This window comes from Geotrypetes seraphini, chromosome 5 (assembly GCF_902459505.1).
Source record: "Geotrypetes seraphini chromosome 5, aGeoSer1.1, whole genome shotgun sequence".
NCBI lineage: Eukaryota > Metazoa > Chordata > Amphibia > Gymnophiona > Dermophiidae > Geotrypetes > Geotrypetes seraphini.
In genome coordinates this window covers 95,066,682-95,090,553 of record NC_047088.1, presented here as the reverse complement: position 1 = coordinate 95,090,553, position 23,872 = coordinate 95,066,682, and the positions used below count along the sequence as shown (strand labels likewise).

The 23,872-nt window shown below is 44.8% G+C and overlaps 1 protein-coding gene across 2 annotated transcripts in view; it reads right to left on the bottom strand.

The window, feature by feature from the left end:
- LOC117360997 (sulfotransferase 1 family member D1-like) overlaps positions 1-11,012 on the bottom strand; it is an 87,273-nt gene extending 76,261 nt beyond the window's left edge. The window contains exon 1 of one of the 2 annotated variants that reach the window (XM_033945740.1): positions 10,861-11,012. The gene's annotated coding sequence lies outside the window, so the exon portion shown is untranslated. Of the gene's footprint in view, positions 1-10,645; positions 10,835-10,860 lie in introns of those variants that run through there. The other variant, XM_033945741.1, reaches the window with a different exon arrangement.
- Between the last annotated feature and the right edge of the window lie 12,860 nt (positions 11,013-23,872).

The following is a 23,872-nucleotide window of genomic DNA, read 5'->3' as shown; positions in this document are numbered from 1 at the left end:
TATGATTTTATACTTTACTTATTTTATTAAAGTATAAAAAAAGAAACAATATTTCTGTACAATTATCATTTTATAAACACAAATAATACAGAGCAAGTGTCACAAAAACCCTGTCTCCCCTAACAAATATCCCCTCCAGTATCATCAAATTAGTACAGAATGCTATATAGAAAAATCAAGCTAACAGAATACTTCAGCCACACATAGCAGGAATAGTGTTAGGGGAAAGCAACTAGGGCAACTGCCCCCTGGTCAGAGAGAGTGAGCCCTAAGCTAGCTGGAAGCTAAAGAAACACAGTCTGGACTTTGCGGTCCTCAGTTATGTCTAATCCAGCTCTAAAAGGATACATATTTCAAATCTGAACTATTCTAATCACAAAATATAAAATAGATTAATTTTTTTCTACCTTTTGTTTTCTGGTAATTATATTCTTCAAATCACATTGGTCTCAGGCTTTGGTTTTGGGTTCCTTCTGTCTTCATCATAGCATGTCTGGCTTCTGAAGGTAAAATAGGCGCAAAAGGAGCTGGGGTGGAGATGCCGAGTCTGACACCAGGCACAATTTTTTTTTTTTTACCACAGGAGCAAGACTTTTCACCGCTCCCACGGGGCGGTAAAAGGTCTTGTCCCCCATTCCCACGGGGCGGTGAAAGGTTTTGTCCCCATTCCTGCGGTAAACCAGTTGCAAAAGTCTCCATTCCTGCGGATTTACAGCGGTGACCAAGGTGTACTGCGGTAAACGGTCCCTGTGTCATTCTCCAACAAGCAATACTGGAAAAAAAGAACAAGAAATGCATTTCCACCCATAAGGCTCCTTTTACTAAGCTGTGGTAAACGTACACCAGTGCTTACTGTAAGACATGCTGAGACATCCCACAGTAATGATGCAATGTGTATATGTGCAAACCGTGTGCTAAAAAAAATATTTTAATTTTTCCACAAAGGGGGCATGTCTGGGAGCAGAGGGTGGGCATTTCTGTGTTACTCAGTGCAGTGCAGGATTAGTGCATGAACCCATATCATCCAAATCTCATTAAATAATCTTTCTGGTGAATTATTTTCTTCTTACTTCACATTGTCATTATTGTCTATTTGTTTTTAACATTCCTAAAGCAGGCGTATTTTATCTAAAACATGTATAGACTGTCTTTCCCATCCATAAAGTGGTTTGCAGAGCACAGAACACATTAAGATAAGATAAAACCTTCCACCAACCAATCTAACCTGAAAGGAAAATGTTTTATGTCTATTTTTATTGCCTAGTACAGTAAAACCTTGGATTGCAAGTAACTTGGTTTGCAAGTGTTTTGCAAGACAAGCAGAACATTTTATTCAATTCTAACTTGATATACAAGCAATGACTTGCAATACAAGTACATACAGTATACACAGATCACAACTGAGCCGATGGTTCTTCTCTCTCCGACGCTGCAGGAGTATAGTGACTGTTCTAAATGAATGAGGTCTTGCAAATTAAGTACGTATAGTATTTTGTATTAAAGTTTTTGGGTTGTGGAACGAATCATTCGAGTTTCCATTATTTCCAATGAGGAAATCCGCTTTGATATATGAGTGTTTTGGATAATAAGCATGTTTTCGGTATATTTTGTATTAAAGTTTGAGTTGTGGAACAAATGGTCTGAGTTTCCATTATTTCCTATGGGGAAATTTGCTTTGATATACAAGTGCTTTGGATTACAAGCATGCTTCTGGAACGAATTATGCTTGCAAACCAAGGTGTTACTGTATTTTGTTTTTCTGATCATGCTGAATCATGCTAATCCCAATTTATTTTCCTCTCCATTCTGCTTTCTTTTAATTCCTCATTCCAGACCACCCCCTTTTCACGTTCCACTTCTTTTATCGTTTCTTTTTCAATTCTCACATTGATTTTTCCACTTTCATTGTGATCCTCTCTTACAGCTAGATTTCATCCTTCAACCCCGATTCTCTAATTCTCTGCCACCCTATGTTCTACTGTTCCCCCAGTCATGTAAATTTCAAATTCAGATCCCTCAAGCAGAATTTTTGCAGTGGTACCTCTTCCCAGAGTTGAAATCCTTAGCCCTTAACTCCCATCCCAAAGTTTTCCTGACAATTAAATGACCCGATACAACTCTTACTAGGAGACTGTCCCAGCAGAAAATGAGAGCTGCCGGCCAGAATGGGGTCATTTAATTGAATAAAGGGCTACATTCACTAAGCAAACCAATCATGTACCACTCGGTTTGAGCTCACTTTCCGACTACGGCTCGATTCACTAACCTTCCTCCAGACCCATCCGCACCCAATCCGATCTGCGCATGCAAATGAGTAAAAAGGCATGTAAATTTCTAAAGGCATCGATTCATGAAACCATTTCATCCAAATCGACTTGCCTTTCCGATCCAAAAAGTTTTGACTGCTGAGAACCAGTCGCTTTACATCCTCGCCAACTATTCCTACCAACAACTGCCGCGTGCATGTTAAGAACCCCATTAAAATATATATATCTACCCCGCAAAAAATCCAAAATATATCTAAACTTTAAATATATGTAAACTTTCATGAACATAAGCGTTAGAAATCTTTTTTTGATTTTTTTGAAATGTGCATAGCAAACGCGAGAGTGAATCTCTGATTTGTAATGCACATGGCGAGAAAATCGTAGATTAACCCCGTGCTCTCCTTGTGCATTGTACATTTCATATATCAATGCCAAATTTTTAAAAAATCAAAAATAACTTTTAAGGGCCAGCTATCCCTCCCCCTTCCTTCCAGCTAGATTGTCACATGCATCTGACGTCATGGGGCCGCCTTTGGTTGCTTCATGCTTCATGGCAGAAAGAGCCGCACAGCCTCCTGGGATTCGTAGGCTGTATATAACAGCGCATGATCCCAGCGCATTCAACTGCTGTTAATTGTTGTAACTTCTAGCAATTTAACAGTCCTTTTCCTGAGTTGTTAAGCTGTTTGGAAGCGCACAATAAACTTCGACATCGATGATCTTTAAAAATAGGTCAAACTCGAAGAATTCTACAGCTCACTCACAAACCTCCGATGCTATTTCTCCTTAAACCTCTCCAACATATTTTTCAAAAAGCTACAGTCACAGCTTATACAGCTTGCAATAGCACTTAAGAAAAAAAGAGAGGTTGGTAAAAGCTACAGTTCTTATATTGCATTTTTTGCGACAACAATGCTTTGTGGTAGGCACATTCGGAGCCCGCCAATGACATCCGTGATTAAACCCCGCCCCATTTCTACAAACTGAAGTCCTAAAGAGCTAGCGCATGCGCTATGTGCTTCAAAACCAACAAGGATACAGTGCGCACGCGTGTCAATCGATGTTACAGCCAGACGTGTGCGCGAATGGGGGCGCATTTACGATTTGATCATTTGCATGGACAAGCTTTACTGAATCAATCGGCCAGAATGACTCGAATTGGATAGATTTGTGGACTTTAGTGAATCTCTAGGCCAGGGGTGCCCAATACGTCGATCGCGATCGACAGGTCGCTCACTCAGGCGACCCTAGTCGATCGCAGTGCGGGTTCCCTTCTTCCCTTCTCTTTTTTCCCCTCCTGACTGGCCCGCCTCTTGAAGAACGCCAGCCAATCAGAGTGCTGGCAGGGCGGGGTGAAGGTCGGTGGCGTACCAAGTGGGGGGCAGTCTGCCCCGGGTGCACGGCTTGGAGGGGTGCTGTCACAACCCTAACCCTGAAGCTCGGCTTGTGTCAGGTAAGGCTCTTGCTAAACCTAGCCTTGCCATCAAAAGAGCTGATCATTGTGATAGACTAGAGTCAAAGAATAGGGAAAGCACAGTATGGCCCTTTAAAACCCAGATTTCTGATCCCTGGGGAGGGGAGGATTATGAGAGTAAGAGCCTGGAACAGCCACAGAATCCTTCTACTCCTCCTCCTGTCAGCTCTCAGCTGCAGGAGCTGATTAGAAGTTCTGGTAAAGTTAGGCAGTCTGCCCTGGGCCAGCCCGGGAAGGAGGTGTGCAGGACTGTGCTCCTGAACCTCAACTCCCTCAAGACATTGAGATGGGAGATCCAGCCACTGACCCTGAAGCTAACCAGCCAGCAGAACCGGAGCCTATGGAATGCCTTGAAACTGCCAGCATGGCTGAAGTCAGTCCTATGGAAGAAAGTTAAGTTTCAGTGCTGGGTGGGTTTTGTTTGTATGCTCGGGTTAGCCATTGTGTAGGTTCCTTCCATGGGAACTGTTTGCACCTGAGACAGGATAGGAAGCAGTGCTAAGCTTCTTATTAGGTGCCTGAAAATACAAACCTTGGGTTTTGGGTTGAAGCAGTGGCGTACCTAGGGTATGTGGCACCCGGGGCCCATCATTTTTTGACACCCCCCCCCCCCCATGTAAAAAAAATTTTTTTTTTTTTTTTTTTTTTTGCAATAACCATGAAATGGAATAAATGGTCAGAATAGAAACAGGCAGTGAAAATTTTCTTTTATTGAACCTCATATATGTAACCATTATTCCAAACATAACATAACATAAATTATGTCTAAATTGTCATGACATTAGAAGTACATATGGAGTAGTTGCAGGTGATGCTTGGGACAGTTCTGATTGTGTTAGTTCGGTTTTATGTGTTTTTTGAATAGAAGGGTTTTTATTTCTTTTTGAAGGTTTTGCAGTCTGTGGTTGATATCAATTGGTTGTAGAGTTGGGGGTCGAGTGTTGCAGCTCAAATGGCTAGGAGGTTGTCGAACAGTTTTTTTCTTTTGACGTTTTTGGTTGGAGGGTGTGTGAATGGTGCACAAGTTCTCCTATGTCTGTTTGAAGTGGATTGAATTATTTAGCTGAAGAAATTAGTTACCCCCCATTCCACACACATTCTCTTCCATTTTTGTTCCCATTATAAAAAACACTGATAAGTTCCCAGAAAAAAAATACATTAAAATAAGAAGTGAAAACAAAGGCCCCTACAGATGAGAACATAACATAAGAATAGCCTAACTGGGTCAGACCAATGGTCCATCATGCCCAGTAGCCCATTCTCATGGTAGCCAATCCAGGACACTAATACCTGGTCAAAACCCAAAGAGTAGCAACATTCCATGCTACCGATCCAGGGCAAGCAGACACTTCCCCCATGTCTTAATAACAGATTATGGACTTTTCCTCCAGGAATTTGTCCAAATCTTTCTTAAAACCAGCTACACTATCTGCTTTTACCATAACTTCTGGCCACTTCATTTTTAAGTTTAGATCTTTCCTTTCAAACAGAGACCTTGCTAGATGTCAAATACAGCACAAGGTAACTTCACATGGACTTAGCTGTGCAGGAAATGTGAATCTCCTCATACACCCACCATATAGTGCAAAAATGTGCAAAGGTCTGTTTTTTTCTTTCGATCACTACATAGCCTAATGCCACACAAGCAGCGCTGTTACAAACATATTCTGTAGGTCAATGCTAAGGATAACAAAGTTTCCTTCCTTGGACCAGAAGGAGATAAACCACTGGAAGAGATCCCAAAACAACACCCAAAGACCCACTCAGTGTGTGAATCAGTTGAGTGGAGTGGACTAACTGGGGGGTGGAAATGGGCCCGGAGTTTGCTCAGCAGAATTTCCCAGACCACCTCTTCCTCTCAACACATTGACACGCTGCCACCATCACCACTAGGAACACCTCACTGGGTATGCCAGCTATGCTATAAACTTTATAAAACACATTATTATATTTTCTTATAAAGCACATATTTTAACTGACCTCTCTGACATCCTCAGCCTTTCCATTCACAAAGATAGAAGGAAGAAAAGTTCCCATTGTATAGGCTGTCTCATGTCCCCAGCCTATACAATATTTTTTTTCTGCAGACCCTTCAAAAGTCTGACCAAATCCTCGTTTCACTTGCATTATAAAGTACTGAGGATGCCATCTCTCCCCAATCCCAGGTCCTAAAGTCTAAGACAGTAGCGCAAACTAATGCTGCCAGATACAGGAAAAAAAAATTTTGATTCGATTCAGCCCTATTGAATTGGTTTTTCAATTCGATTTTCCTGCCCAGTTGGGTGATTTTTTTCAAAACTCCTGGTGGGTTTTATAGCTTTTTCACCCCCTTTGGCTTCTCCTAACCACACTGGCGCTGTGGTGTAAATAAAATAAAGAAACAAAAAGGACTTTTCCTCTTTCTGTTAAATCCTAGCTCACGTTTGCAGTCCAACACCAGCTCTGGCAGGATACACATTTCAAATCTGACATGTTATAATCACAAAACAGAAAATAAAATTAATTTTTCTACCTTTTGTTGTCTGGTTATATTTCAAATCTTGTTGGTCCAAGGCTCTGGTTTTCTTCTGATAACTTGCTTGCCAGGGTCTCCTTCTTTCTGCATGCTAACCATCCATCTGCCAACTCTGTCCTCCCTTTCCATTTCCCTTCCCTTCCCAGGAAGTCTGGTATCTTTCCTTTTTTTCATCTCCCTCCACAGATCCACCTTTTCTTAAATACCCTTTCATCCGGCATCTCTCCCTCCTTCCCCACCATCCCAGAGTCCACCATCTCTCCCTTTCTTTTCCTAATTACCCTCCTATCCAGTATCTCTATCCCTCCTCCACACCATCCCTTGTGTCCAATTTCTCTCCCTTTCTGTTCCTTCCCTCCCTAAATCCCATGGTCCATCATCTCTCTCCCTCTCCTCTATTTTCAGACCCATTATTTCTTCCCCCCCCCAAAGTTTGGCATATGCATGTCTCTTTGAACACCCCCTTCCCTCCGTGTACTTCTAAATCATGGTCCCCCCCCAAAGGCCTGTCCCCCCTTAAAGGTCTGCCTGTCCCACCTTGAAGGCCTGCACCCCCCTTGAAGGCCTGTCCCTTCCCCTTGTAGGCCTGTCCCCCCCTTGAAGGCCTGCCTGCCTGTCCCCCCCTTGAAGGTCTGCACCCCCCGAAGGCCTGCACCCCCCCCCGAAGACCTGTCCCCCACTTGAAGGCCTGTCCCACCCCCTTGTAGCTTCTCCCCCCCCCTTGTAAGCCTGTCCCCCCTTGAAGGCCTGCCTGCCTGCCTTTCCCCCCTTGAAGGCCTGTCCCCCCTTGAAGGCCTGCACCCCCTTGAAGGCCTGCACCACCCCCCTCGAAGGCCTGCACTCCCTTGAAGGTCTGCACCCCCCCCCCTGAAGGCCTGTCCCCCACTTGAAGGCTTGTACCACCCCCTTGTAGCTTCTCCCCCCCTTGTAGGCCTGTCCCCCCCTTGAAGGCCTGCCTGCCTGCCTTTCCCCCCCTTGAAGGCCTGCACCCCCTTGAAGGACTGCACCCCCCCCGAAGGCCTGAACTCCCTTGAAGGTCTGCACCCCCCCGAAGGCCTGGCCCCCCCTTGAAGGCCTGTCCCACCCCCTTGTAGGCCTGTCCCCCCCTTGTAGGCCTGGCCCCCCCTTGTAGGCCTGCCTGCCTGCCTTTCCCCCCCCTTGAAGGCCTGTCTCCCCCTTGAAGGCCTGCACCCCCCTTGAAGGCCTGCACCCCCCCTTGAAGGCCTGTCCCCCCCCCTTGTAGGCCTGTCCCCCCCCTTGTAGGCCTGTCCCCCCCCCCCTTGTAGGCCTGTCCCCCCCTTGAAGGCCTGCCTGCCTTCCCCCCCTTGCAGGCCTGTTCCCCCCCTTGAAGGCCTGCACCCCCTTGAAGGTCTGCACCCCCCCGAAGGCCTACACCCCCCCCGAAGGCCTGCACCCCCCTGAAGGCCTGCCTGCCCCCCTTGAAGGCCTGCACCCCTTGAAGGTCTGCACCGCCCCCCCGAAGGCCTGTCCCCCCTTGAAGGCCTGCCTGCCTGCCTGTCACCCCCTCCCCCTTGAAAGCCTGCCCGCCCGTCCCACCCTGAAGGCCTGATGCCCCGACCCACCCCGAAGGACCGCTCGCCCCCCTGGCCTCCCCGCACCACCTATGAACAGCCGCAGCAGGATCGCGAAGTCAGCGTCAGCGATCCCTGCGCTGCTTCCAGCGCCACGGTCCCGCCCCTCCTCTGACGTCAGAGGAGGGGCGGGATCGCGGCGCAGGAATCAGCGCAGGGATGCTGACTTCGCGATCCTGCTGCGGGCTGCTTCACAGGTGGTGCAGGAAGGTCAGTGGGGCGAGCGGTCCTTCGGGGGTGGCGGGGGACTGAACGGCAAGGCCGGGAACACCCCCTTAGGGCTGGTACCCGGGGCGGCCCGCCCCCCCCCCCCGCCCCCCCTAGGTACGCCACTGGGTTGAAGTGTGCTGGACTGTTTAAGTTTACATTTTGGTTTGGTTTTTTTTCGAAAGCAAGAAAGACTTTGGGTTTTGTATTGTGGGCTGGAGGAGGTAGCTTGTTGGGGAAGAATCCACATGTCATCCTAGGTTGGGATAGCGGGGCCATTTGTGGCATTCTGTTTTTACAGAGAAAGTTTGTGGATTCGGCTACTTCCCTTCCCCCACCAACTCCCATTAAGTTGGTGAGGTGCATGAGGCTTGTTTGCAACTCACTTTTTTTTGTGTTTTTGATATTTACTTATGGTTTTGGGAAAGCATGAACTGAAGCCTGTTCCAGATTCATTGCCACAATAAAGTAGGACTTGATTTATATTAGAAACTGACTCTTTTGAATCTTTTACTTTGATATTGAATGGTGTGACCAGCAGGACTTCCAACTTTCTTTGGAAGCACGTCGGACTTGGGCTATTCTGGACGCTGACCGGAGGGAATCGTATTCACCCAGTTCCGGTAGCGTCACAGTGCGCAGCCGGCCAGGTCCAGATCCTCCTGCCCTTCCTTTCCCCCAGTCCGCGCTCGGGGTTCGTGCCTGCCTGGTCCTGTGCCGCCACCCAAATGGTGCTGTTCAACTCTCGCGGGAGTTGACGGCACCATTTGAACGGCGGCGCAGGACCAGGTAGGCGCGCTTGGGGCTCACGTCTGACTTTCACTTCCGGCGCAGATGGGGGAGCCTGGCAAGCTGACACAATTCAGGCGGCACGAGACCAGGCAGGCACGCTCGGGGCTCACACCTGCCTATTACTGCCGCAGCAGATGGGGACTTGGGCGGCTGTCCAGCAGGGAAGGCTGCCGATGCAGCGCTGGACCGCCAGGATTGCATCAAGGTACCGGGGGGTGAGGGGATGTTTAAAATACCAGGATAGCCATCTAGGGAGGGAAGGAGGGATTTTAAAAAGTACAGGGGGTATGATTAAAAAAGGTACTGGGGGATACGTAGGGGGATGATTTAAGGTACTGGGGGTTATGGGGGATGGTTTAGGGTACGTGAGGGGTATGGGGCCAGCCTGCCTGTCACTAGGCCTGCCTGCCTGCCCTGTACTCTGTCACTGCCTAGCGGCAGTGGTTTGGGGGGAGGGCAGGGAGAAAGAAAGAAAGGGGGCAGGCAGGGAAACAGAAAAAAAGAAAGGGGGCATGAAGAGAGAAAAAAAGAAAGGGAGGCAGGGAGAAAGAAAGGGAAGGGAGAGAGGAAGAAAAAGTTGGGGGAGGGAATGAGGTCTGGAGGAGAGGAAGCATACAGGCTGAAAGAAGGGAAGAAAGATTGGATGCACAGTCAGAAGAAAGTGCAACCAGAGACTCATGAAATCACCAGACAAGGTAGGAAAAATGATTTTATTTTCAATTTAGTGATTAAAATGTGTCTGAATTTATATCTGCTGTCTATATTTTGCACTATGGCCCCCTTTTACTAAACCGCAATAGCGGTTTTTAGCGCAGGGAGCCTATGAGCGTCGAGAGCAGCGCTGGGCATTCAGTGCAGCTCCCTGCGCTAAAAACTGCTATTGTGGTTTAGTAAAAAGGGAGGGGGTATATTTGTCTATTTTTGTATGGTTGTTACTGCCTTGAGCTCTTTGAAAAAACCCCGGAATAGGAATGATAATTAACATTTTCTCAGTGTGCTTTGTGGGGTTTTTTTTTTTAAATTTTATTGTTGGTAGATCATTTTGACTTGGTCATTTTAAAAGCAGCTCGCAAGCCCAAAAAGTGTGGGCACCCCTGCTCTAGGCCAAAGACATTTGGAGGTGGATCAGCAACACCTGACAAGCACAGTGTCTCTCTATTCCTGCAGTGCGACCTCCTCTGTTCACTCCTTCCCCACTCTATTTCCTCTTCTGTCAACCCTGGTCTCATACGAACCCTCTGTACTCGCCCGTTCTCTAATCCTGTGTATATAAAATGTAAATCGCTTTGATTGTAAGCTGCCACTTTCCTCCGTTTCTTTTATCCCTGCTCCCCCCCCCCCTTGTTTCTCATCCTCCCTCCTGCCTCCCCAATCCCCGTCTTCTGTCTCTTAACCCCCTAGCAGCTTCGCGTTATCCGTTTTTCTTCTTTCCCTAGCTGTATTTTCAACATCTTTCCTTTCACTTCATTTCATAACCCTCCTATCAGGCTCCCCGCTCCCCCCACCTCTCTGTTTGGTCTCCTCCAGTCTCTAGGCCCCGGTCCAGTTCCTGTCTAGTTTTCCACCTCTCCTCCAGCGAACCTAACAGTCCCTGTTCTCCCACCCATGCGTCCTCAGACGTCCCCCCCTCCCAATTCCAAAGTCCCCTGTTCTCCCCGATCCATTATCCGTCTTCCTCCCTGAGTTTTAAGCCTGTTGGCGCCCCTCCCGCCAACAGGGGGAAGTCGGCCAAAGAGATGCAGAGTGGCAAGTTGGAGTGGGGAGAGAGAGAAAGGAGCCAAAGCTGGGTAATACTGACCCGGATTGTGGCTGATCCTCTCCCGTTTGGAGCCACTCGGGGAAGGCAGTGCCGAAAAGGGGCTGAAAGCGTTTCCTGATGAAAGAGAGAGCACCGGAGAGAGAGGATCCTGATAAACTATCTCGGGAGGAGACCTTGTAATCGTGAGGTGGCCGAGTGCCCAGAGGGAGGGTTTTGGCTAGTTGTATATGCTTGTGAAAATCTCTTTAACTGACCTTTTACACTGAGCCGAAAGTTAATCCTTCTCACGCCACATGTGCTATGGACTCCGGAAATGCGCTTTTCTTACTGTTCCTTTTGCTTTAGGAGATCCTGGGTGAGCAGGTTACAGCAACTGTTCTATGGTACATTTTGCTGGAAGGAGGGTTGTTATCAGTGTTCCCTCTAAACTAGAAAAGCAAATGTGCAAGTCATGGGACGGTCTGAGCAGCAGTTGGTTTGAGCTGGGTTGGCCAAATTATATTTTTTTAAAAATGAGAAGTTACATTATTTCTGTTGAACTGGAAAAGAAATATAAAACTGTTCACTCGTATATTCATAAACATATAAAAAACAATATTAAAAAGTAACAGTGATGTGAAAAGGTTTTAACACCCCCCTCCATTCTGATTTCTCCTGTTATTGCAATATGTCACACTGCACTACAACCATAAAATAATTTACCTAGCAATGGTTTTAGTAGGTTGCAAGAAGCCACCAGGCTTCTGCTCCACTAGCCTTTAGTTTGCTGATTACCAAATATGGTTAGAAAAGCCAGCAGAGAACTAGGGAAGCCATGGCTCAAATCCCACTGATGTTTTGCTTAACCGCTAAAATGGTCAGGATCAAATATGATATACTAAATAGCTTCTGAAATGTCAATATCTGAATACTTAAAAAGCTATTACCTTTAGTTTTGTTTTTTTTAATTCTACCACACACACCATATACCAACCAGAGCCCCCCCCCCATATAATAAATTACAGTACATTTCATACGGAAGACAAATAAATGTCCATTAATTTCCACTTTCAGTCCTTGAGCGCAATAACCATCAGATCTTTTTGTTCTTCATCTTAGATAGAATTACACTGAATTACATCTGAATTACACTCCACTGGAACTTTTGCTGAATCATAATCAGTCAGCATGACACAGAACTGTTTCAGCATCATGCGTCCTGGGGAGCTGTAACTGAAAGAGGCTCTAGTCTCCTCTTATTCCAAATAGATATACATCTTGTGACCGGGTAAAACCTGGACAGGATTAGCCAGCATCCTGACCTGGGTCATCCAAGTCTCAGCCTAGCGGTTGAATGAGGCATGGAGGGTAGAGGGGCGTCTGCATCAAATAAAAAGGTCCAGCAAAGGTGTTTAGTTGAATTATTATGTCTTTATTTTCTGGCTTATACTTTGGTGAAAGAAAAAAAACAACACTAAAACACAAACTTGCTCTGGTGGCTAAACAGATTATTAGCCCAACCAAGCTCCCCAGCTGTACAGTTCACAGTCTGGCAATTTTCCACAAACAAAAAAAAAGAAAAGACCAAACGTTCAGTATCAAAGTCCTGTAAGCAGCTGGGACTGCTCAGCCAGGTTCTTTCACAGTACTTCTATGTTTGTGCAATTTCAGGACACAATTATTCCAACTCTTTTGTTAACTTCAATTTAATCAGAAGCAGGGATGCTACACCCTTCTGTTATTAGGGCTTTTGAGGCAATTCTACCTTCCCAGAAACAGCATATGATTTCCCCAAGCTTTTAATCAGCAAACAGGATTCTACAGGTTCCATTTCATAATCACTTGTATACATTTCGTCTGGCATTTCTACATCCAAAACAGTGTTACCTTCAGAAGAAGGCTGACAAGATTCAGACCTGAGATTTTCTCCCTGTTTCCTGTGGGAAAAGCTGGCTTCTGTTCCCTGAATTGCACTGGCCTGCCTCTTTCTAAGGGTTCAGGCAAGCTGAAGGTTGGTGGTTGATCCCCTGGCCTAGAGACCATACCCTTTTCTCTAGCCTTGTGCTGATTGTCTCTAGAAACACCTGTGGTTCTCTGGTGCTTTGCTAATGAGTCTGGATAGCTTCTCTGCTGACCAACTCTGCCCCCAGCAGAGCTGATTGCAGGAGCTAATCCCTTTGTGGGTTTTGCTATCACCAGTCTGGTGCCTGCTGGTACTTGTAGTTCTTTGCCTTTAGCATTCTCTACCCTAGAACTAGGCAAGTATAATCGGGTCACTTTTGGGCTCCCTTTCACTGGGGATAAATTCTGAAGGGCAGTTTCCCTAACCTGCCTGCTTCTAGGAGCCGGTTTAGGGGGTAGTGTTAGAGCACTGCAGGATTTCTTCCAGCATGATAGGCATCTTCCTGTCACATCTTCAACAAAGTGAAGAAACCTGGGGTTTGTCACAAACGGCACAAGTTGGACCATCAGGATTCACAATGCCCCACACAGGAAATGCCTGAATGGCCGATATTTGCTTGCGATCTTTGACAAGTCACTTAACCCTTCATTTCCTCAGATACAAAATTTAAAAATTATAAGCCCTCCAGGGACATGAAAAATACCTACTGTAGTTAATGTAACTTGCCTTGAGCCATTACTGAGAAAGATATGATCTAAATCCAAATCCATTACAGGTATAGTGTAAATTTAAGTAATACAAAACACTACAAATGTCACTCAGGACCTACAGAGCAATTCCAGCATACCATAATAGCAGTAACTTCCACAAGTCACACAAGTACCTACCTATGAAAATACAGTATCAAAAGCACTGTAGTGGCCACTAAAACATCAATAAATCTATTGGAAAACTAAACAAACTAGATAAAAAAAAGATCAATCATGCAATCAGTGCTAACAAAACCATGTCTCTTTCAAACGTGCAGAACACAGATCTTCACCCAGTATAGAATAAGCAACCACAATATAAATATAGAAATAAAGATTAAACTGAACCCCTAAGAAGCTGGACTCTTCATACAGTGCAACACCAGAGAAAGAAAAAGCAATATGTGTCCCTCTGTACTATGTAAAATATAATGATAACAGACTGACATATTCTAATCACTACATACAACTTGAACGGTGAAAACTTAGCGAGAACCGCTGCAGAAAGGGACTTTGGGAGTTCTCATCCGAGAAGATATGAAAGCTGTCAATCAGGTGGAGAAAGCTTCAGCAAAGGCTAGACAAATGCTGGGTTGCATCAGAAAGAGCTTTATCAGCCGAAAGCCTGAAGTCATACTACCGTTATACAGATCCATGGTGAGACCTCATCTGGAGTACTGTGTCCAGTTTTGGAGGCCACACTATCAAAAAGATGTGAAGAGAATGGAGTCGATCCAGAGAATGGCCACTAGGATGATCTGAGGACTTAAAGACATCACATATGAAGAACGTCTAACCAGACTGCGCCTATATTCTCTCGAGAAGCGCAGAGAAAGAGGGGACATGATAGAAACATTCAAATACATCACGGGTCGCATTGAAGTGGAGAAAGAATTATTTTTTTTTACGGGCCCCACGGCAACAATAGGGCATCTGCTAAAACTTAAGGGGGGAAGATTTCATGGTGTCACCAGGAAATACTTCTTCACCAAACGGGTGATTGATCGATGGAATAAACTTCCACGCCATGTGGTCGAGGCTAGTAGCGTGCTCGACTTCAAAAGTCGATGGGACAAACAGGTGGGGGTGCTACAGAGTTATTCATAAAAGATGGGTACACAAGGGAGGGAGGGTTCTCGAGTGGGCAGACTTGTTGGGCCCCCAGCCCTCTTCTGCCGTCTTATTTTATGTTTCTATATTTCTATATTGCAAATTAACAAATGCAAATAAAATAAAAAAATAGAAAATGATACCATTTTATTGGACTAAGGGCCTCTTCTACTAAACTGCGCTAATGGTTTTAACGCAGAGAGCCGCGCTGAATGGCCCATATTGCTCCCAACGCTCATAGGAACTCAATGAACGTCAGGAGCAGCGCAGGCCATTCAGCGCGGCTCTCTGCGCTAAAACCGCTAGTGCGGTTTAGTAGAAGAGGGGGTAAATGTATTTTCAGAGGCCAAAACCTTCTTCCTCATGTCAGGACAGTATATTGCTATTATGGTATTCTGTCCTGACCTGAGGAATAATGTTTTGGTCTCTAAAGTTAGTCAAAAAGGTATTAAATTTTTCTATTTTTACTTATAAATGTTTATTAACACAGCTACCACTCCACCTTTGTTGTTTGGCTATTTACTTTTTTCAGTTGTGTTGGAACCAGTCTCTGGTTCCCAACATCTCCCCTCTCAATTTCCCCTTCTATCTCCCTCCTCTCTGTCTCCCCCCCAACCCTCTTGCGCCCCTGTTCTATTCAGAATCTGTGTTCCCCACTTCTATACAGCATCTGCCCTCCTCCCATTCCATCCTTATCTTCCTCTTCTCTATCTACTATCCAGTGTCGGCAAATTCTTTTGGCTCTCCCCCACTTTTTTACATTTGCTATGCCCCCTCTTTTCTACCCAGCATCCCACCATTCTCTTCTCCCTTCCATCATCTCCCACATTTCTCTCCCCCCCACACCTCCTTTCTCTCTCGTCTTCACAGAGGCCAATCCAGGTCACAAGTACCTGGCAAAAACCCAAATAGTAGCAGCATTCCATACTGCCGATCCAGGGCAAGCAATGGCTTCTCTCATGTCTGTCTCAACATCAGTTTATGGACTTTTCCTCCAGGAACTTGTCCAAACCTTTTTTAAAACCAGCTACATTAAATGCTCTTACCGCAACCTCTAGCAATGCATTCCAGAGCTTAACTATTCTCTGAGTGAAAAAATATTCCCTCCTTTTGGTTTTAAAAGTATTACTCTGTAATTTCGGTGCCCCCTAGTCTTTGTAAATCTTGATGCAGTAAAAAATCAATCCTCTTATACCCATTCTACACCACTCAGGATTTTGTAGACTTCGATCTTATCTCCCTTCAGCCGTCTTTTTCGAGCTGAAGAGCCTTAACCTTTTTAATCTTTCCTCATACGAGAGGAGTTCCATCCCCTTTATCATCTTGGTTGCCATGGATGCGGTGCTGGTGTGAGGAAGAAGGATTCCACTTCGTGAACAACTGGACGATGTTCTGGGGGAAGAGCAAGCTATTCTGGAAGGAGCGACTCCACCTCAGCAGAGACAGAACGAGGCTACTTGCAAGCAACATCAAGAGATAAATTGAGAAGTTTTTAAACTATTAAGAAGGGGAAAGCCGACAGTCGACCGAGTCGATGGTTCGGTAACCGGTATACCAGAGGACAGCGGGAAGACTCACCGGATCATAGGCAAGAAAGAAATCCTGACGGATCGAAAGGGACACAAGAGGGAAGGAAATGCAAGAACGTAACAGGCCGCAAACCCAAGTGTATGTACACGAATGCAAGGAGCCTAAAGAATAAGATGGGTGAATTAGAAGCTAAGGCACAAAAAGATAACCTTGACATCATCAGCATCACGGAAACATGGTGGAACGAGGAAAATGTCTGGGACACTGTGCTACCGGGATACAAAATATACCGCAGAGACAGAGTGTGTCAAAAAGGTGGGGGCATTGCCCTATACGTCAAAGAGGGAATTGAGTCTACTGGAGAGAACACGAAGAATAAGTTAGAATCTCTATGGGTCAAAATTACGGGAACAAATGGAATGGAAACGAAGATCAGCATCTACTACCGACCCCCAGGGCAGTCCAAAGAAATTGATGGAGAAATGAAAGGCGAGATTAAACGCAACTGCAAGGGAGGCAACGCAGTTATCATGGGTGACTTCAATTATCCGGAGATAGACTGGAACCTAGGCACCTCCAGCTGCGGTAGGGAGACCAAGTTCCTGGATGCTGTAGGCGATTGCTTCCTGGAACAACTTGTCAAGGAAAATACAAGAGGAAATGCAGTTCTGGACTTAATTCTAAATGGACTATGTAGAAGTAGAGGGGATGCTGGGAACCAGTGATCACAATATGATCCGCTTCGACCTGGACATAGGGGTGAAACATCGATCTACGGCACTGAACTTCCGAAAAGGGAATTACGAAGGGATGAGACTCATGGTGGGGAAGAAGATTAAGAAGAGGATAAGCACTGTAAAGACGCTAGAGCAAGCATGGTCCCTTTTTAAGGACACAGTCACCAAGGTGCAAAGTCTATATATACTGCGTATCAACAAGGGATCCAAGAGGAAAAAGAACAAGGAACCGGCGTGGCTCACTGTAGTGGTGAAGGAGGTGATCAGAGACAAGAAGACTTTGTTTAAGGAATGGAAAAGGTCAAAAACAGACAAAAACTGGAAAAAACACAAACAGCATCAAAGCAGGTGCCATTAGGCGGTTAGAGGGGCTAAAAGAGACTACGAGGAAAAAATAGCCAAGGAGGCAAAAAACTTCAAGCCGATCTTTCAATATATTAAGGGGAACGATCCGTGAAGAAAGCAGTGGGGCCGTTGAATGACCATGGATTAAAGGGAGTGCTAAAGGAGGACAAAGCCATCGCCAACAAACTGAACACATTTGTGTCTGTGTCCGAAGAGGATATACACAACATACCGTAAGCCGACAGGCTATACGTGGGAAATTGACAGGGTTGATGGTCAGTCTAGAAGAGGTGTGCAGTCAGATTGATAGGATTTAAAAATGATAAATCCCCAGGACCGGATGGCATCCATCCGAGGGTAATCAAGGAACTGAAAGGGGCTATTAGCGGAACTGCTTCAACTAATAGCTAATCTGTCGATCAAATAGGGAAGGATTCCAGAAGATTGGAAGGTGGCGAATGTTACGCTGATCTTCAAGAAAGGTTCGAGGGGTGGTCCGGGAAACTACAGACCGATGAGTCTGACCTCGGTACCGGGAAAAAAGGTAGAGTCGCTGATAAAAGACCGCATCACTGAGCACTTTAAAGGACAAAATCTGATGAGGACCAGTCAGCACGGCTTCAGCAAAGGACGATCTTGCTTGACACACTTGCTGCACTTCTTCGAGGGAGTAAACAGGCAGATAGACAAGGGTGACTGGGTCGACATTATATATCTGGATTTTCAGAAGGCGTTCGACAAGGTTCCGCATTGCGAGCCATGGAATCGAGGGTGAAATACTCACGTGGATTAAAAACTGGCTGGCGGATAGGAAACAGAGAGTGGGGATAAATGGACAATACTGGGACTGGTAAAGCGTCACCAGTGGAGTGCCGCAGGATTCGGTGCTTGGACCCGTGCTCTTTCACATATTTATAAACGATCTGGAAATTAGTACGACGAGTGAGGTGATTAAATTTGCAGACAATAAAAGTTATTCAGAGTAGTAAAGACGCAGGAGGATTGCAAAGATCTGCAACGTGACATAAACAGCTCGGGAAATGGCCCGCGACATGGCAAAGGAGGTTCAACGTTGATAAGTGTAAGGTGATGCATGTTGGTAACAAAAATCTTATACACATAAACAAGATGTCTGGGGCAGTACTTGGAGTACTGGGGCAGTGGGAGTACTGGTCGACAAGTCAATGAAGCCATCAGTGCAATGCGCGGCAGCGGCAAAAAGGGCGAACAGAATGCTAGGAATGATTATGAAGGGGATCACGCACAGATCGGACAAGGTTATCATGCCATTGTACCGGGCCATGGTACGCCCTCACCTGGAATGCTGCATCCAGCACTTTTTGCCTTACAGAAAGAAGGACACGGTACAACTTGAAAGGGTCCAGAGAAGAGCGACTAAAATGGTAAAGGGGCTGGAGAAGTTGCCGTACAGTGAGAAATTAGAGAAACTGGGCCTCGTCTCCCTTGAAAAGAGGAGACTGAGAGGGGACATGATTTAAACATATTCAAGATATTGAAGGGAATAGACTTAGTAGAGAAAGACAGGTTGTTCACCCTCTCCAAGGTAGAGAGAATGAGAGGGCACTCTCTAAAGTTAAAAGGGGATTCCGTACAAAAGTAAGGAAGTTCTTCACCCAGAGAGTGGTAGAAATCTGGAATGCTCTTCCGGAGGCTGTTGTAGGGGAAAACACCCTCCAGGGATTCAAGACAAAGTTAGACAAGTTCCTGCTGAACCGGAGCGTACGCAGGTAGGACTGGTCTCAGTTAGGGCACTGGTCTTTGACCTAGGGGCCGCCTCGGGAACGGACTGCTGGGCACGATGGACCACTGGTCTGACCCAGCAGTGGCAATTCTTATGTTCTTTTAACCTTTTCTAGTTCTGCTATATCTTTTCCAAGATAGGGAGACCAGAACTGTCCTCTTTCTCTCCCCACTTCTATATAGCAGCTGCCCCTCTCTTCCTTTCCATCCAGTATCTTTCTCTCTCACCTCCTCCCCCTTTCATCACATCTGCCTCCTGTCTCTTCTTTACCCCGGCTGCTGCTTCTTGTGCCTTGCCTTCCTCCCTCCCATGGCCACTCCAACTGCTGCTTCTCTAAATAAGCAGCAGTTTATGGACAAATGTTTGCCTTGGTAAGTCAGCTCCTGAGTGGAGGGGGGGGCGGGGTCAGATCCAAAGCTGACCACAGTGTTCTGCCTGTACTTCCCACCTCCTACCTTTGTGTTGTACTCCAGTCAACAGGAGGGAGTCTATGTGAACAGGTTTCTTCTCTGTATGTTTGTTTTTGGCAATATTTAATTGGCATCATTTAAAATATATTTACATGGCAATGGTGGGCCCAATCAGTTGGAGCAGATGACTAGCCTAATGATTAGTGTAGTGGGCTGAGGCCAAAGGGAACTTGATTTGATTCCCACTGCAACTTGTGACCCCCAAGCAAGTCATTTAACCTTCCATTGTCCCAAGTACTGAAATAAAAATCTTAGATTGTGAAAACATGCCTAATTTTTTCATTGAAAGATAGTACTGTATATCAAATCCCTTCCCCTGTACTTAGGTGCCTAGGGCACATCAAAGGGTTAATCCTTCTCAGGTTGTAATAGGAGGCTGTAATAGGCCAGAGCACGCTACAGGGATTCAAGGAAGGTCTAGATAAGTTCCTAAAAGATAAGGGGATTGAGGGGTACAGAAAGAAGTAGAGGTAGGTTATAGGATTAGACCGAAACCACTTCACAGGTCACGGACCTGATGGGCCGCTGCGGGAGCGGGCCACTGGGCGCGATGGACCTCTGGTCTGACCCAGTGGAGGCAACTTCTTATGTTCTTATGTTGTGGGCAAGAAGCAGGTCTATGGGAGATATTCTGGACTGCACAAAAGGTTGTGGCAGAGCAAACAACTTAAAGCATAGTTGGAAAGGTGAGCAAATACTTCTAGCAAGACATGTGCAGGTCTATAGTCAGTTTAAACATTTTTAAAAAGTTTCTACTGAAAGCATATGGGAACTCTTGCCAAAATTAGACTGTCCACAAAAAGACCTCAGTCAGTTGGATGACCATAAGAATATAACAACTTCTACATAGGGTTAAACCAAAGGTCCATCAAATCCAGTATTCTGTGTTCCAACAACACCCAATCCAGGTCAAAAGTACCTGTTGGGATACCAAAATGTAGCTAGATTCAATGCAGCTTACTTGCTCAACCTGTTTTTAAACCCAGCTCTGCTAACTGCTTTTCCTTCATCATCCAACAGTGAATTCCAGAACTTAATTGTGAGGTAAAAAATAAAATTTCTGATTTGTTTTACATGTTCAACTTATTGACTTCTTATAAATATAGGCACCAATAGATATTCCCAAGGCACTGTTCAAACTCTCCAAAAAGAAACCCTTGGGTAATAGATCACAATTGCTTAATGTCATTAGTTTCAATATGCTTTCACCGTTTAAAGCTTCAGCGGAGCAAACTCAGTTCTCAAACAAACAATATCATCTCACTGAGATTTACACCCCTACTTCGTCATCAGCTTTTTAACAAAGTCTAAGCGTATATTTTATATCTGTTTCATAAATTTATCTCTTTAAAGTGGTTATTATTTTTCACTTATCTTAAAGACAGGGACAGATGGTTTCTTGGCACAATGTGGCGAAACATGTCGGATTAACATTGCCCTGGCCGATGGACAGAAGTCTTTAAGACAAGTGAAAAATAATAACCACTTTAAAGAGATATTTATGAAACAGATATAAAATACAGTAAAACCTTGGTTTACGAGCATAATTTGTTCCGAAAACATGCTTGTAATCCAAAACACTCGTATATCAAAGCGAATTTTCCCATAAGAAAAAATGGAAACTCAGATGATTCTTTCCACAACCCAAAAACTTTAATAGAAAATACTGTATGTACTTGTATTGCAAGGCCTCGCTCGTTTAGAACACTCACTATACTCCCACAGCGTCAGAGAGAGAAGAACAATCGGTTCAGTTGTGATAATGTGACACGTATATATTATATGTACTCGTATTGTAAGACTTTGCTTGTTTAGAACAGTCACTACACTCTTGCAGTGTCAAAGAGAGAACCATCAGCTCAGTTTCTGATGTTGTGATATGTGTATATTGTATGTACTTGTATTGCAAGATATTGCTTGTATATCAAGTTAAAATTTAATAAAATGTTTTGCTTGTCTTTCAAAACACTTGCATACGAAGTTACTTGCAATCCAAGGTTTTACTGTATATGTCATGTTACAGGGTACAGTTCCTCTTCAGCTTTAATTTTCTTACAGATAGTCTCGCATGTTCCTCAAGCACCCTCTGATACACGGTAGAATTCATGGTGGATTCTATGATGGTGAGCTGGCTAGGTCCCGTTACAGCAAAGCATCACAATACCATGACACTTCCACCTCCATTTTTCACAGTTGGTATGAGGTTCTTTTCCTGGAATGTTGTATTTGGTATACGCCAAACATGTCCTTTTTTCTGGTGTCCAAATAATTCAATTTTAGACTCATCTGTCCATAGAACACTATTCCAGAACTCCTGTTGTTTTTCTATGTTCTCTCTGGCAAACTTCAGTCTGGCCTTGATGTTTCTCTTAGAGAGTAAAGGTTTCCTCCTTGCACACCTTCCATGCAAGTTAAATTTGTGCAGTCTCTGTCTGATTATAGAGGCATATACTTTCACATCAACGGTAGCAAGAGCCTGCTGTAGGACCCGTGATGACATTTTAGGGTTTTTGGAGACTTCTTTTAGCATCTTCAGATCTGCTCTGGGGGTCAACTTGCTTGGACAGCCAGACCTAGGCATTTTGGTAGTTGTTTGGAAAGTCCTCCACTTATACACTATTTTCCGGACCGTGGTATGGCTAATGTCAAGATCTTTCTAAATTCCTTACCAGACTTACAAGCTGCTACAATCTTCTTTCTGAAAACAGCTCTTTTGATCTCACTATGGTGTTCACTCTCACCGCAGCAATCATGAGCACACCAAACTAAATGTCTGAGGTTTAAGTAGGGCAAACCTCCATCAAAATGCTGAGTAACGATGTTCTAATCATGTGCACCTGATGTGATACACCTGTGTGTGATTTGAGCCACTTTAAGTGAGAGGATATGTGGAGGGTGGCCTATTTTATTCCTCAGTTAGAATTCACATTTTTGTGGATATCTTGTTTCATGAGTAAAATCAAGGAAAATTTTTGTTGTTTACCTTCATTTACATCACTTTCTTTTCCAGAGATAAATAAAAGAAAAAAAAAGATTTGACATCGATATGTGAATATTTCTTAAGAAAGAACTGAATATTTCTTGGGGTATCCTAATTTTTTCACATGACTGTACATTTCAGACATCTAAGTTTTTGGAGAATCATGCTTAGCAGTGCCTAAGTCATGCTCTGCCATAGTAATGCTTACTTTGACGTTACGCGCCACTAAGCACCAAGCGATAAGTGCCTATCACCCAATTAATTCCCCCCCAATTATTGAGACTATTAAGGGTATTTTGCCAATTAAGGGCTCCTTTTATGAAGCCATGATAGGCTTTTTTATCATAGGCCGTGGCAGTATTAGCTGTGACACTCATAGAATTCCTATAAGCGTCAGAGCTAATACCGCCACGGCCGGTAAAAAAAACGCCTAATACTGCACCATAAAAGGGGGAGTAAGTTAGGTGCCCTTTAAAGAATCAGCCCCTTAGTATATATTAAACCAAGGTAAAACAGAACAAAATAAAAAATATATATATTATTATTAGTGAAATTCTGAGCTTTTCTAAATTCTTGATAGGGAGAAACACTTTATAACTAAAAGCAGCATTGGTCATTGTGGTTACCCCTCATGATAAAAATATCCTGTATATACTGCGTTTTCTTGGGGTTCTAGTAGGCTCCCCAGAGCTCTAGGATAAGGGATTATATTGTCCTTATTCAGTAACATAGCAAGAGAGGTTGATGCCCAGGTCAGTGGTGCCCGACGTCACCTTGCCATAAGCACCCCACTCTTCCCTGCTGCTTGGGCATCCTCCTCCCCCTTACACCTTTTGAAATGTTTGCCAGCATGGGCAACATCTTTCACCCGCTGCTCATGCAAGCTCCCTTCTGATGTCACATCCTGGTCCTGCGACAAGGAAGTGACATCAGAAGGGAACCGAAGCAAGGAATATGTGGAAGATGCTGCTCACACTGGTGAACATTTGAAGAGGTACTCGGGGTGGGGGGAGAAGGAGAGTCACCAGCATCGGTGCCCTCCACAAAAATGGCAGCTTACTATGTCACTGTCTTTATGGCAGCTCTGTTCAGGCTTTTTCCTCATTTGTACTGAGTGGTGAAATAAGGTAAATCCTCCACAATCTGGGAAAGGCAAGGTATATCCTCCATAAGATGGAGAAGATGAGGTGAATCCTCCACAACATGGAGAAGGTATGGAAGTAACCTGCAGAAGACCTCTGAAGGAATGAGGTATATATGTATAACCCAGGAATATTGTAAGTATACTTCTCCCTCCCTATTCGCGGGGGATGCGGGCAGAACATAGCCGTGAATACCGAAAAACCGCGAATAACCTTTTGCATGTTATTCATGGTTTTTTGGTAAAATAGACCTGAAAAAGATAATAAACTGTGAATAACCCGACCTGCAATTTGCTCTGTACAACACCGGGAGCAGCGATTTCCAATGTGAAATGCCGGGTTCAGTGATGAAAATTAGGGGATGGAGTCAGCAGCCAAAAACTCGCGAATAAGCAAATCTGCAGATATGGAAGGAGAAGTGTAGTGTAAAAATTTGACTGCATGTTTATTCTTTTCTCTTGTGGTGTTTGATTTATTTTTATAGTAGTAGTACAAATAGTAAACTCTTTGGTAACTCTATTCAGCATTTTAATGAAAAATGGTTTAGATTAGGGGGAAA